Raw genomic sequence first — 13,698 nt, 5'->3', positions numbered from 1 at the left:
TAGGAATCACCAGATAGGACTAGTGGCATTGTTAGTCTTTTGGGTGGCTTCCAGGGCCAGTTGTTGGGGTGGCATTCATTCCAATTGAGATGATTTTCTTGGGACTGCCTTAGTAGGTTTTAATGAAACATGTAGGTGGGGAAGATAATTGCTTCTAGAAGCCAAGTAGGCAAGTCGTTGTTGGGCTTGTTTGAGAGTTCTGGGATAGGGTTATTGACTGGATCTGGTATGTAGTGGTCTTCTGGGGACCAAATGATGCCCCTAAATCTCAAGTGGATCTCTTGGGATACAGTGACCCAACTTCAGGTAGTTTAAGTACAGACTGCATTCGAATGTCTTGTGTAGTAGCTTTATGAGTTCTCCCCTCAATAAGATGTTGTCAGTGTAAGGGCACAGCTGGGGTGCTTGAGAACAGAGCAAGCCTGTGAAGATTCTGTCTGCATAAATGGTATGGAGATGGAGTGCCCCCTCGGTAATTTAGTACATTGGGACATCTCAAAGGTGAATGTACAAGTGTCTTTAATGGTGAAGAAATGGGGACAGAATCAAGTAGATTAACTAGATCAACCACTCCAGGGGTCTCCCTCCAGGAAGTTATCATCCCCAGGATAATCGTTATAAGCCTTCTTGTCTCAGGAATCTCAGTCTCACTCGTTGGTGTTTGTCACTCTTGGGCATTTGTTGAAATACTGGAGAACTAAGGAGGATCCATCTTTGTCGGGGATCTTTATATTGGCTCACGAACTCATTGGTTTCCATGTGATCCTTAGTAGGTGAGGAGGTAAAGCGTTCAGGGCTGGTTAGCATTTGAGGTTTAGCTTCTGGGCACCAAGTGTGAATCCCTCGGTAACCCTGAGACCAGGATCTCTATAGCAAAGCGAGGGCAGAAGGAGCCACAAAGACATTTGGTGCTCTTGGTGTTAAGGGACCATTTTCCCTCAGGCGATGGGCTTTAGCAGGCCAGCCTATGGTGACAGCTCTGCTTCCCTGTTTGCCTGGTGCCGTCGAGGACACACTGGGGGTGGAGGTGGTGGTGGAATGAACTGTCAGGATTGTTCAGGACACAGGCAAGAGCCTTAAGGTTGCTGGCACTCAACCAATTATCAGTGGAAGTCCAAGTGTAACTACTCTGGAAAAGTGAAGGCCTCTCACAGTTAAACATAAACTCATCACGTGACCCAAGAATTTCACTCTGAGATACCTACCCAAAACAAACAAAAAAGCATGTGTCCATACAAAGGACTTGCATGTGAATATTTATGGCAACATTAGTTATAATATCCAGACAATGGAAACAATCCAGACATTCATCAGCCACTGAATGGATCAACAAAATGCGGTGTATCTATACATGCAATGATAATTAGCAACAAAAAGGTATGAAATATGACACCCTGCAACGTGGAAGAAAACATTATGCTAAGTGGAAGAAGCCAGACACAAAATCCTGTAGGACACAGAGGTAAGAACCCCATCAGTGGTTGTCTGAGGGGGGTGGGGGTGGGGTACAAATTAGGAACGAGGGATCTCTTTGGGGAGACAGAAATCTTCGAGAACTGGGTTGTGATAAAACTGGTGGTGGTTTACCTCCATCAAGTTACGAAATGTCATTGAATTGTGCGCTCGAAATTTTTTATGTGCGGGAAATCTTGTGAGAAAATACATGTTTGTGGCCGCTTTGAGCTGTGTAAGCTTTATGCAGGTGTGTGTGTGTGTGTGTGTGTGTGTGTGTTTTAAATACAGGACGCTGACGTATGTGAGGGCTGTGTTACTGGGATATGCAGAGGGTTTAAGTATTTCTGAAGAGCCCCCAATTCAGAAAGTCTTCTTAGGTAATCCACAATATTGTGAGGTAAGGATGACACAAAACGTGACAAGTTCCCCCTTCGCATGCGGATTTCCTACATTTTTTTGTCATGTTTTCTATGCAGTTCAAGTCAGGTTTGAAATGCTATTTATTTAAGATAGAGAATAATCACCCAAATGTGGGCCCTGGGATGCATACGGCTCTCTGTCAAGCTCAACAGCATCCGAGAGGTTTAGCGGTTTCTTGGGCTGTAATGATGTGCCCAGCGATAGCAGCTTTATGAGTCTGACTTCATTTCATTGTCCCAGCGACGGTGTTCTGCAGGACTGTTAGCATTCCCATTTTACAGAAGGAGAAACTGAGACCCGGAGGGTTTAGGCAGTGGTCCCAGGCAACAGTGCTGGAAGGGGCAGCTGACTCACGTCCCAGGTTGTGCTCCAGGCGGAGAAGCAGGGGCAAGTCGCACTGTGTCCTCGTTAATGCTGGGTGATCTTGCTGGTCATCTAGGGCGCGGTGGGAGAGAATGACAGGGAGTGGTGACGCGTGACTGAGACTTGCTGGGACGGAGGGCCTCGGGGACATGTGGGGGTGGGAGCCCGGGAGGCTTCACAGCCCCGGAAGGCAGGGGACTGGCCCGAGGGTGAGCTTTGAATCCCTTCAGACCCCAAGGTCAGTCTTGGTGAAGTCAGGTGTGCCGAAGCAGGGGGGACACAGAGCAGAGTGTGCCTGGAGAGGGTCGTCTCAGTGGCTCACCAGTGGGCCCACATCTCTGCGCCCCAGGGAGCTGCCCCGGGCCCCAGGGCGCGCTTGGAAAACATCCCTGGGCGGGTGGGCTGTCCTCTGTCTGGAAGGTTTGCAGCCCGGCCGGAGGAGAGCCGTCTGGATCTGCATGGGTGGGCGGTCTGGGCCCGACCTCAAGGGCTGCGGATGCCTCCGGGTGCCCACGTCCTCTGGAAGGCAGCTCTCTCAGGCTGCGGGGAAACCACAGACTGGGCCGGAGGAAGTGCACTGAGACCCCGTTATTTCCTTTGCCCAAGCTGGAACCAACCCACTCGGGCAACTTAGCCCTCCCAAGCTTTACAGAATTCCCGTTGTGCCCACGTGTGCGCCTGTATGCATGCGTGTGTCTCCCCCGCCCCCCATAGTCAGGGGTGTGGGTTCTCTCTCTATTCCCGCTCTGTCGGCCACCCTTGGGAGACTGGAGAGCCTGCCGAGGAGGGCCCAGGGAACACACACACACATCCACCACACCCCCCGGGAACTTCACCGAGAGCAAGTCCCCTAAGAAAGGACTATATTTGTATCTAAACGATTTTATCCTGACTCACTCACAGAGGTGATTTTCTTTTCTTTTGAAAACATTCTTCCCAGCAGCACCGATTCCCACACACAGTCAAAGGTTATTAATGGCTTCATTCATCCATTCGGCGGATATTTATGCTGCGGGAAACCTGTGCTCTCCTCTTAGAGCTGGGTGCCAGGAGGGGTGGATCTGCGGGCGGTGCCTAATTCGATTTGGGTAAAAACGGCCTTCTTTCCTTAGGGAGGCATTTGCTAAGTTCAGCTCATGGTTGTGGCAAAGCACATCAATCCTGTAATCTCCAGACATTTTCCGAGGCCCCACTCTGGTCCCCAGAGACCCTGACAGCCCTGAATAAGCGTCAGTCACTGCTCCCGAGGAGCCCCAGCCTCGAGAGGGAGCCACAAGCGCCCATGAGGACCACCCACTGCAAGTGTTGTCGTGGAGACATGTCTCCAGGACAGGGCGGCGGCCCAGGGGTGGCTGGACAGATGAGGGTGCAGGAGTGGAAATTCCACGAGTAGGCAGAGGGAAGCAGACATTCATGACATATACCAAGGCTTGGAGACGTATGAAGGCGGTGTGCCCGTGAAGCCGAGACTCCAGGGTGGCCGGAGCCCGGGGCGTGAGCGTGGGGTGGGGGACATGGGACCGCAGAGCAAAGGCGTGCTCCTGGCCAGGTAACACAGGGTGCAGGAGCCGCTGAAGGGCTTTCAGGAGGGGGCCACGTGCTAAGCTTTGTGATTGGGAAAGCGACTCTGGGGCCGGTGTAGGGCCGCCCTGGCCTCTGCCCCTTCTCCCAGGGACACCAGGGGTGGCCACTTGGTTGGGCAGGCCCGTGCACGACTGGTACCCTGTCTGGCACCAGGCACTTGGCACCTATTTCTGTGTGGATGGGGTCTGTTGTGAACATCCCCCGTGTACAGATGATAGATGGAAAGGGGAAAGAACCGAGAAACCAGTCAGGAGGCCGTCACAGCCAGAAACTAGGATGGGCCTGAGTTAAAAGCCAAGTGATGGGAGTGGACAGCAATGTGAGGAGAAGCTTGAGGAGGCTGAGTCCTCAAGTCTTTGTGATTGAGCGGCAGTGGGGGGGTAAAAAGAGCCTGATCATGGATGTGTGCACTCATGGGCTGTATTAGTCTGTTACGGCTGCTGTAACAGAGTTCCACAGACTGGAGGGCTTACGCAGCAGGAATGTATTTTCTCATTAATTTTTGTGTAATTCAGTTATTGAGGCAAGAAATTGAATCACGGTGTGGGCAGGGTGGTTCCTTCTGAGGCTGTGAGGGAAGCGTCCGTTCCAGGCCTCTCTCCTTGGCTTGTAGGCGGCCATCTCTCCCTGTGTCCTCTCGTGGTCTTCTCTCTGGACATATCTGTGTCCCACTTGCCTCATTTTAACTTAATCTCCCCTTGAAAGGCTTTATCCCCCAAAAAGGTAATATTCTGAGGTACTGGGGGTTAGGATTTCAACACATGAATTTTGAGGGGTGGGGACACAATTCTGCCCACCACATGGACACATCAGCAAAACCAGGGAGCCAGTGAAGGGTGGTCATTCTGAGGGATCATATAACGAGGTCTGTCTGTACTTCCAGTGACCTGAATTGATGCGTGGTATTTGTAAGGTGGGAGGGCATCTTTCATGGAAAAAAATCCTAAGAACTAGGTTGAGGTGGCAGATGTTTACATAGTTCTGGAAATTCACATTTTCTCAAGGTGAGTGCAGTTCCTTTGGTTTCTCATAGCTGATGCCTGGAGAGACTAGCTGGGTGTCAGGGGGTTTCCGTGGGATACTTCTGGAGAGCTAGAGCGGCCATCGTCTAATGGTTGCAGCTCTGAATGGGGTGTGTGTGTGTGTGTGTGTGTGTGTGTGTGTGTGTGTGTGTATTTGCCGTAGCAAAATACCACAGACTGGGTGGTTTAAACAGTGTATTTGCTGTAGCAAAATACCACAGACTGGGTGGCTGTTTAAACCATAGACATTTATTTCTTAAAGTTCCAGATGCTGGAAGTCCAAGGTCAGGGTGTCAGCAGAGTTGGGTTCTGGTCAAGGCTATCTTCCTGGCTTGTACGTGGCTGCCTTCTTGCTCTGTGCTCACATGGCAGAGAGAGAAAGAGAGAGGGAGGTAGAGACAGACGCAGAGATAGAGCTAGAGACAGAGATAGAAAAAGAAATAGAGACAGAGGTAGAGAGAGACAGCTCTCTGGTGTCTTTTCTTTTTCTTAAATTTTCTTGAATTTATTTACTTATTTTCAGAGAGAGAGTGTGCACAAGCAGGGGAGGGGCAGAGAGAATAGGAGACAGAATCCCAAACAGGCTCCACACTATTAGCCCAGAGCCCGATGCAGGGCTTGAACTCATGAACCTTGAGATCATGACCCGAGCTGAGATCAGGAGTTGGACACTTAACCGGCTGAGCCACCCAGGTATTCCTGGTGTATTTTCTTACAAGGCACTAATCCCATCGGATCAGAACCCCAGGGGCATGACCTCATCTAAACCAAATTACCTCCCAAAGGCCTGTCTCCAAAGACCATCACATTGGGGGTTGGGACGTCAGCATATGAGTTTTGGGGAGACATGGGTATTCAGTCCATCGCACCGTCCTGTGACCTTGGGACATTTACCTGCCTTCTCACAGACAGCCTATGCCTGCCTCTCCAGGTGGTAGGGGATCAAGTGAGATAACGGGATGCGCTCAGTTCTCATGCATTTATTCTCCCATGTTTCATCAGAGCGGGGTGTGGAGGAAATACCCAATCAGTGAGCCCCACAGTGAATCTCGTATCAGAGTGGGGCTCTTAGCAAATGCCACCTCACGCCAGGGTGTCTGTCTGTGGTGTTGCAGAGCATTAATGGTATGTGCTCAATAGGAATTGAACTTTGTATTATAATTTGGAAACCCCTGAGTCCCGTAATTAAATTACCTAGTTTGAGAGCACTGTGCCCTATTTTTAAGTCAATTTTTGTTGTTTTCTAAGTAGTGTATTAAATAGCTAAAAAGCCACAGACTATGATGACATATTTTCTTCTAGAAAACAATTACATCTGTGGCTTAGACTAGTGTTAGTACCTGACACCTTATGTAAGTGTCATTTATTAGGACTGAGAGACATAATGAAGATTAGCAATTCCTGCCTTTTTGTCCCCCCACCCCTGCGGTAATAACTTTCAAACACATTAGCTGTTTTTCTCCTGGTTTTTTTTGATATTTTTTAACAATGCACTTCTACTTCTTCTTCATTTATAAAATTTAATTAATGTTAAAGTTTATTTAATTTAGTTTTATAATTGAATTTTTAAATTTAATTTTGTATTGAAGTCTGTTTATGGCAGAAATAGGTTTAGTCCCCTTATTCTGTATCCCCCTCTCCAAGAGACAAATAGATGCACACACACCTCACCTCTTCACACCTCGTTCCCCCCACTTTCCTAATACAGTTTTGTTAATTTTTTTTTTTAGTTAGAGAGAGAGAGAGAGAGAGAGAGAACACGAGTGAGGGAGGGGGACCGAGGGAGAGAGAGGGGGAGAGAGAGAGAATCCCAAGCTGGCTTCATGCTCAGAGTGGAACCCAACGTGGGGCTCTATCCCATGACCCTGGGATCATGACCTGAGCCGAAATCAAGAGTTGGATGCTCAACCGGCTGGGCCACCCAGCTGCCCCTAGTTTTATTAATTTTAAATGAATTTGATGTTCAGTTTATGGTGTCATGAGCCTGTAAATATTGCTCATAGCCGAGTTTTATACTGGATTGTGATTACATCTCCCTTTTTTCTCCTTGTGTGTTTTTTTTCTTAAATATGTACATTTGTAAGGAGCAGTTTTAGATTCATACCAAAATTGAAAGGAAGGTACAGAGATTTTCCATAGACCCGCCCCCCCGCCCCACCCGCCCCACCCATGCACAGCGTCCCCACTGTCAACATCCCCCACCAGCGTGGGACATTTGTTACAATAGATGAACCTACATGGACACACTATAATCACCCAAAGTCCACAGTTTACATTGGGGTTCACTCTTGGTGTTTTACACTCTGTGGGTTTCGACCAATGTACAAAGACCTGGATCTGATGGGTGAAAATGGTATCTCTTTAATTAGAATCTCTTTGATTATTAATAGTTGAGTGTTAAAGCTGTATCTTAGAACTTCATCTAACTTACACCTAAGTCAATGATGCCTGGTGATATTTTCGCTGACGGTGTTCAACAGTTATGAAAGCAAGGTTCTGTGTGTGTGTGTGTGTGTGTGTGTGTGTGAGTGTGTGTGTGTTTGCGTTTGACAGATTGGTGTGGAATGTGTTGTCCTGTTGAGGAAAGGAGAGGATATTATTTTTTTCCAGAAATTAGTTAGTTTCTTGAGTCACACGAAGCCAGAAAAGTTGGGATGTGCCCTGTCTGCCGTCTCCAGTGGGCCATTAAACCGGCTCTAAATAACGATACCAAGCTAGGGTTGATTGTTTGACATCTTCCTCATCACCTGCAAGCTCGTAATACAAAACTGTTTGTTGGCTGTGTTTTTTCCTGCTAGCGTGTTTCTAGTGCAAAGGCCATAAGATGGCAACAGTAATAAGCCTTAAATACATGCAGTGTTTTGAAACTTATCTTTACACACCTTAAATCCTAACACACAGGTGGGGTAGAAAAGACACATATCCACCGTCCTGCCTGGATCGCTATATTGCCTCCGAACTGGAACCCGTGCCCTTCTCGAGTGAAACCTCAGATTCTCAAAACAGTGAGCGGAGTGGTCCTTTTAAATGTAAACTCCATCACATCACTTTCTTCTAGCAACTTCCTGTCTAGCTCCGGAGCAAAAACCAGAGTCCTTTCAATGGCCCGTGAGTCATTATAAAATTTGGCCCCACTGCCTCTGACTTCATCCCTTTCAAGTCTCCTCCTTGCTCCCTGTACTCTGGCTACACAGAGCATCTTCCCACTTCTAGAACACGCCACGCTCTGGTGCCTTTTCTTGGGCTGTGTCCTCTATCCAGACCATCGATCCCTAACCCTCACCCCCAATTATCCACCTGTTCCTTCATTTATGCCCTTTTCCAGATTGTCAGGTCACCTACTCTCTGGTTACCTTCTCCCTGCCTTATTTTTCTCTCTGCTGCTTTTTACCTTATGACCTACCCTCTGTTTCACATCAGTTATTGTTGCCTGTCCCCTCTTGCTCGGAAATACACTTCATGTGGGTAAGGAACTCTTTGGCTGTTGCATGTGCAGCCGGAATAATACCTGGCACATCGTAGCTACCACACGAACACTTGCCAAGTCACGTCCTGTTTTACAGCTGAAGAAAATGGGGTGCCAAGAACTGAGTTGATCTGCCCCACATCACAGAGGTAGCAGGTGTAAGACTTGGGACTTGAACCAGGACGCCTTCCCGCGGGGATGTTTCTGTGACAGAAAGGGTCTCAGCACTGGCTTTCTGGATTCCTCCTCTGTGGCCTCTGCTGTCCTTCTGGTTTATGTTTATAATTTCTTCAGTGTATTTTTTCAAAAATATAAATAAATCACAATTACAGTCCCCCGCCCCCCACCCCCGCTTTAAGCTCTCATTGCTTACTAAAATGACCGGTTTCAAATCAGTGTAGCATTATTCTGGTCACACCTTGACGTGATGTGCTTAAAATACCTTTAAAACAGCACTGTGAAGAAACCCTTTTATGTAAAGGTTATAAATGTGGTTTAAAATATATGCTCTGACTTTTTTTTTTAACCTCCATCTCGGGATGGAATCTACCTGACCTCAGAACAAGGGCCACAGAGATTTCCCCTAATTAGGTGGCATTCTGTCAAGTCACACGTCTTCACTGGCATGGACTCAGGAAGCTGCTTGGCCCAGAGATGCTGAGAGCCTCCAGCTTCCTCAGAGGAATGTGACAGGGTGAGGTGGGGATGGGGATCGGGTGGTACTTCGAGTTTCCCACTCTGCTTCAGTTCAAAATGGATCTGTTTCATCAATTTGATACATCAAGCATCGGTATTAAATCTTATTAGGAAAAAAAAAATGGGAGGGGTTCCATGGCATAAGAGTTTGAGAACCATTTGCTTAGTCATTTTCCAGCTGAGGTCCAGAAAAGCTACTTACTCACCGAGCTTCTCTAACCCTCAGTCAAGGCTTCCCTTCGCTAGCTCATAGTTTTGTAGCCTTTAGCAGAGTTTTAAAACTGAGAATCACAGCCATAATCAATCACTCGAGGTGCTCACTGAAAATGAGAATTCCTAGGCCCCACCTCAGATCTATAGCATCAGATTCCCTGGGCCTGGGTCCCAGGAATCTGCATTTCTAAAGGAGCCATGTAGGCTCCGGTATCTAACCTCAACGTACCCCTGCCTCCTGCACTCTCAGGCTGGTCCCTGGTGTCAGGCTTCAGGACCCTGCCTGCTCGTCTCTGTATCCTGGTAGACCTTCTTTCCCCCATCCCTTCGTCCTGCCCTGCTTCTCCCCTCCTTCTGTAATTTTGTATCACTGGGTTGGGGGCACATGCCCACTTTCGTAGGTGTGACCCATGCAACTTCATGCTTTCAAACCCAGGCAAGCTTCTGGGTCCTTCTCCTGTTTTTGTCCAGGAACCAAGAGTATCCAGGAACCCATCAAATCAGACTTCAGGGTGTCTGAGAGGACGTGTTCTTGGCAGAAGCTGTGGGTGCACTAGAGACACCAAACAGTGAGGCCAAGGTTCATTTGTTTACACTTCGAACTGCCAAGTGACGGATCCTCCCACGGTAGCATGGCCATGGGAGGACTCTCCATTTTTGAGGGGCCACACAGAACAGTGGCCACCAACCAAGTGCCTGCCTGGGATGCTTCCACGAGTGACGCACTTGGGAGTAAATCATCTTTATTTATGTTTTAAAGTTTATTTATTTTGAGAGAAAGAGAGAGTGCGCATGAGCCGGGGAGGGGCAGAGAGAGGGAGGGACAGAGGATCCAAAGCATGCCGTGTTGCAACAACAGAGAACCTGATGCGGGGCTCGAACTCATGAAGCGTGAGATCATGACCCAAGCCAAAGTCGGATGCTTAACCAACTGAGCCACCCAGGTGCCCCAAGAATAAATCATCTTTAGCTAGTTCAGTAACAGGTTTACGCTTCTCGCTTAGGCAGGAGTCCTTAGGTAGCAGCTCAGACTGGTGTAGCGACTCCCCAACGTCATCAGAGTCCCAGGGCTCCTCTCCATCATTCTGAGTGTGTGTGTGTGTGGGGGGGGGGGGGGTTCTTTTCCTCATGTCTGCAAATGGCAGCTGGATGGTCTGCATTGTCTAGAAGAGGGAAGGGTCCAAGGCAAAGAGCTTTTTCCTAATGAGGCGTCACCTGTATACTTGGAAACAAAACCCCTACCCAGAGATTTGTGCCTAAATCTTTTGGGCCATAATTGTCACACGCTTTGCCTGGCTGCAAAGAAGTCTAGAAAGATCAACCTTCTAGCTTTCCTGCCTGAGGAATGCAAAGGGGCTTTGTGAATGGCTTTGGGACTGTCGATCTGCTCTCTGCCACAAGGGGGAGCCCTCAGGCACATTGAGCAAGTGTTTCGTGTAACCCTGTTATAAAGAATATAGATACTTGGAAGGAGAGGGTGCTGCAGAACAGTCCAAGGTGCTAAATGAAGCCCCAGACCAGGTCCAGATCAAAGCGGAATGAGCACCCAGGAGTATGTGGAGGTATGGGTCGGTGGGGTTAGTGGTGGTAATGGTTTATCTCCAAAGGGGGGATTTATCTCCAATGGTTTATCTCCAAACGGCTGTATGAATGTGGAAGAGGTCATAAGCTATAAGGGCAATAGATATACTTCAAAGTATGAAATACGGATGTAGGGAGACTTTTCCGCAAATACCAGCTATAAGCCAACAGCGGTGCACCTCTGTGCCTACTGCATTGTTGTGACCATGACTCCCCTGACACGACAGGCGGTGCTGGGCAGGGACGGGGGGAGGTGGTGCAGATCTGGCCACAAAAGCCATGTGGTATGTTTATGCTCGACTCCGTTTCTCTTCCCACGTTGTTGCAGACTGACTTCTGCCCCTGCTGCTCTCTGACTCTCCTTGCTGAGATTCTCAGCAACGTAGCGGACAAACACTTCTTGGTTCCCATACTACTTGCTTCCTCCGATCGGACCCCTCCTTTCCTTTCTGAATGGTTTCCTTTCTGCCTCTCGTGATGCCAGCATTTTGGCTGTTCCTGTCATCCACCGTCGCCTTCCCGTCCTTCATTGTTGCCTCTCTGGCCCCTTTCCTAGCGTTCAGAGGCGTCTCACTCTCTGTCCTCTGTGCCCTCACATTTGCTGTTTCTTTCACTCCCTTGTCTACCTGTGTCATTCCTTAGCTCTTCCCTGGAAACCTAGCTCAGCTGCCTCTCCCCTTGGGGACCGTCCCAGCTGCCTCTCCTCCTGATTCTAACTCCCTCCCTCTGCGTTTCTCTGGAATAGCTCATTATCACACTCCGGTAAATGGACTCTGTATTTGCCCATCCCCTGGGGAGACAGAGAGCTATGCGTGAGCGGGGCTCTGCCTGTCATTTTTGTGTCTCCGGCATTTACTTCAATGTTGTATCACAAATGAGAGCAAGTATTTGCCGAATGAATGAATGAAAGTATTAGGGTGTCTAATGCTGTCTAGACTCCAGAGAGAAAACAGTCATCATGACTGCGAGTGGGGTGGGGGGAGCACAGAGCGGGGAGGGAGGGATGCGGATTTTGGAAGCTCACACTCAGTTACAAGGAGCCGGGCCCAGCTCGACACTTTCACGAACTGCTTCTCCGTCAACGCAGCAGCCTCTGGAATACCTGGTCGAGTATTTGTGTTGAAAGAAATGGGCATTCAGAGGGGGTTAGTCGCTCAGCTAGCAAGGGACGAAAACTTAGAGGGATAATGCTGAAAGTTAACAGAGCTTAAAATCGAGTCAAAGCAATGCCTCGAAACGCTCTGACAATAAACACAATGATCTTGGTTCTTGTCTTCATACAAGGAGACGGCTGTGTCTCAGGCAGAGAGAAAAGCCTTCCTGCTGATTCCATTTGTCTTCGGGTCCGCCTCTCCTTTCGGCTGACCTCCTAGAAGATGTCTGACTTTGCCTCCGCAGGGACAGGGAGCAGGAAGATACACACACAGACTGGCAGTCTCGCTCTCGATTTGTATGCGGAATTGTGAAATAGACCCTTCAGAGCCTTCTTTTCCTGCCGGGAGCACCCAGGGCTCCTTGGATCGCCCACCACCTCTAGGGCATTACTGTTTCGCCCTCGCTTTTCAGGTCGTGCATTGGAGCACCTCCCCTAATGCTGATGTCTCACTGCTTCTTCGCGCATTTTATACCCCGTGTTTCCCACCACCAGATTGCCTTTTCCGTATCATACCCGTGTGGTTCTGTGCTGAACCATCCGGATTGGCAAACAGGATCGTGTGTTAATGTCCACCGAGGTGTTCCTGTAGGATTCAGGTCAGTATTGGGGTGCTCACCAGGTGTATTTCAGGTCATTGGAAGTCCCTTCAAGACCTCGTACCTCACTAGCCAGGAATGCATCTGAAATGGCAGGATTTCAACTGGATCTCCCTGGACACATAGGCCCTCGCGGGAGCCTCTTATACCTGTCAGACCGCGTTCTGAATATGCTCTTGTAGAATGCACATTACCTATCACACAGAAGGCACTCAATACGTATTTGAAAGATGACAGTTGTATGAATGATGAGCCTGGCCCTTTCAATAATGGCCGGGGAAGCTAGAGCTTCTGAGGAAAAGCTCCTTTGGGGGCTGAATGCCAAGGTTCAGTAGAGATTTCAGGGAGGAAAGACTTCCTTGTGCTTTGTATCGATACGCTGTCTCACATCTCAGCAAGAGCACTGTGATGGGCTTTCCTACATCACGTGATGGTGAGATTTCAGGCTTTTCCTCTCCTTTCTTTTTAAGCAGTAATGGATCTGGGGATAGCATCTTGAGCACTTGAATTCAGAGGCCAAAGTTAAAGGGCTAGTCAGGTGGTCCTCTTTTTATGCGCAAGCGGGACCTTCCGTGAGATCAAGACACTGGGGCTGGGGCGCCTGGGTGGCGCAGTCGGTTAAGCGTCCGACTTCAGCCAGGTCACGATCTCGCGGTCCGTGAGTTCAAGCCCCGCGTCAGGCTCTGGGCTGATGGCTCAGAGCCTGGAGCCTGTTTCCGATTCTGTGTCTCCCTCTCTCTCTGCCCCTCCCCCATTCATGCTCTGTCTCTCTCTGTCCCAAAAATAAATAAACGTTGAAAAAAAAAATTAAAAAAAAAAAAGACACTGGGGCTGTTTCCAAAGGCAAAACCAGACTCCTGTTGGACTAGAGGAATAAAGGCAAGCGTTGGGGCGCCTGGGTGGCTCAGTCGGTTAAGCATCTGACTTCAGCTCAGGTCACGATCTCACGGTCCGTGAGTTCGAGCCCCGCGTCGGGCTCTGGGCTGAGGGCTCAGAGCCTGGAGCCTGCTTCCGATTCTGTGTCTCCCTCTCTCTCTGCCCCTCCCCCGTTCATGCTCTGTCTCTCTCTGTCCCAAAAATAAATAAATAAATAAATAAATAAATAAATAAATAAATAAATAAAGGCAAGCTCAAGACATTTCCTTA

Source organism: Prionailurus bengalensis, chromosome B4, assembly GCF_016509475.1.
Source record: "Prionailurus bengalensis isolate Pbe53 chromosome B4, Fcat_Pben_1.1_paternal_pri, whole genome shotgun sequence".
NCBI lineage: Eukaryota > Metazoa > Chordata > Mammalia > Carnivora > Felidae > Prionailurus > Prionailurus bengalensis.
Note: the sequence above shows the minus strand (reverse complement) of the source record.